This window comes from Nannobrachium achirus (assembly GCF_963921795.1).
Source record: "Nannobrachium achirus genome assembly, chromosome: 4".
Taxonomy (NCBI): domain Eukaryota; kingdom Metazoa; phylum Chordata; class Actinopteri; order Myctophiformes; family Myctophidae; genus Nannobrachium; species Nannobrachium achirus.
This window is the reverse complement of record NC_137813.1, coordinates 57,121,254-57,123,393: the sequence shown is the minus strand read 5'-3', so window position 1 is coordinate 57,123,393 and position 2,140 is coordinate 57,121,254.

Genomic DNA, 2,140 nt, shown 5'->3' with positions numbered 1-2,140 from the left:
TTGTTTAATGACCACAACACAATATGTAGCAAATACACTTCTCCATATGCACAGTATGTAAGGTTAAAGGAGTAGTTCACTCAAAAAAATCACTTATTTTTTTCCGGACTTGGTGTGCAAGTTAAGGGACTCTTAATCTCTATGAATTCAAAGCTTCACAGGGTGTGTAATTGATTTTTTGGGTCTGAACTCCTCCTTTAAAACAACTGCATATGAGGGTGCTGAAAGGAGACAACATTGTTCCAAGTTTATTTGCCTTATTGTGTTATTTGTCTCCAATTCTCCATATGACTGAAATCTGGTTCAGTATTGATGTGCGACCATGATTAATTCACTCCACCCAGCATTGTCAATCAATTGTCATATCCCTTTTGACTCAACTACATGGAAGACCGTTTCTTGGCAAAGAATTCATTCACACACGACTTCGCACGAAACGAGAAAAAACATCGCTGACAATTGACCCCAATTGATGCGTCACTTGGAAGGGAATTATTGGACATAACGCCAATGAAATGTCATTGTTGGTTCTCCATTACACTTGCGGGGGAAATTAATCTTTTAATCTGAGCTGGTACGGTTTCACCGTCCTTCCAGGACACTGGAGCTTTGGGTTTATGGGGGAATCAACCCCATTATCATCTGGTTCAGGGACATTCCAATAACCACAAGGGTGCCATGAGATCCAAAGATTAAAAACACTAAATATGAATTGAAGACAAATGTAACCTTTTAAGTGTTTCAACTTTTCCTTTAACTATCGGTGCCGCGCTGTGAGCTTGTAGAGCTGCTATTTTTGAAAAATCGTGAAAATTTGAATTTTGACCAGATTCTAGAAGGGTCTTTTGAATCCTTCTAAGATTTTTGGAAAAAACCTATGTTTCACCGATTTTTGGAAAAAACCTATGTTTCAATGTCAGCAATCTGGCCAGCCATCGTCAAAGAAAAGGTCCTTTTCACTTAACTGGAGCTCAGTTAGTCTGTTCTTGAGAGACTACTATGTCAGTGGTGCTCAAACCTTTTCATGTGAAGGACCCCCAAAATGATATTTATTTGGCCACGGACCCCCATTTCAAAATATCTAGTTCCCAGAAGCACCCAGAAGCAAAATTTGAGTTACAAACAGTCGCTTTGAAAATAAATATATTCAAAGATTTGCACACATTTTCATGACTTTTTCAAAAATAGCAGATCTACAAGCTCGCAGCGCTGTGAGCTTGTATATCTGCTATTTTTCACTGGTTAAAGCAGTCAATAATTCTAGGCCTAAATGGGTTAAACAATGACATTCTCAGGCACGCCATGGCAGTACCGTTTCACACCAGGACCTCCATTATGTTGACCCTGAAATCTACATTTAATATATTTAACAACGTTCCTGCAATTCATTTGGTTGTCGCCGACTAATTCAGCACACATGAAGATCCAATGTTTTTGTTGAGAAACATGTTTGGGGTCATTTAAACGTCTACTGACTTTTGTGAGCAACCCAAACAGTTTAAGTTGCTCGATTCAACATTTTGTTTTTTGTTATTCATTTTTTTCAGACATACACATCATTAGCATCATAGCATAATAGCCTGAATCATTTTTGTAAAGTTTTCAGGAGAGACAAAACTTTTTGTTTTACCCACAAGTCGCCAGTGTACAACCAGCCTTCTACTGGTCTGCCACAGGGCGACTCGACCTCAGGGACTCAATCTTTGCTCAAGCACACTTGAGCTTCTCCAAATGAGTACAGACTAATACACTTTACTGCAGTGGTTCCCAAATGGTGTGCCATGAGACGACAAGTCCAGGTTTGCCTGAGGATTGTGTGGGGGGCAGACCTCCATTCAGAAACATCCCCATTCAGAAATACCCCCACTGAGGTTAAGGTTAGGTTTAGGTGACGCCTCCATTTAGAGTAATTGAAGTCAATCTTCTGAATGGCAATGTTTCTGAATGGGGATGGGTTTTGTGACCAGATATTGTTACAAATAAATGTATAAAAAAATATTATCTTTATCAAATTTTATAGACTCAAAACATGTTAACCATTTATTCGAATGAGTTTTTCCACAAATGTTCAAAAATGAAAAGAAAAAAAAACAAACCGGACCTACAAGCCAACGCGTCAATGCAATGTGTTGAGCTTATA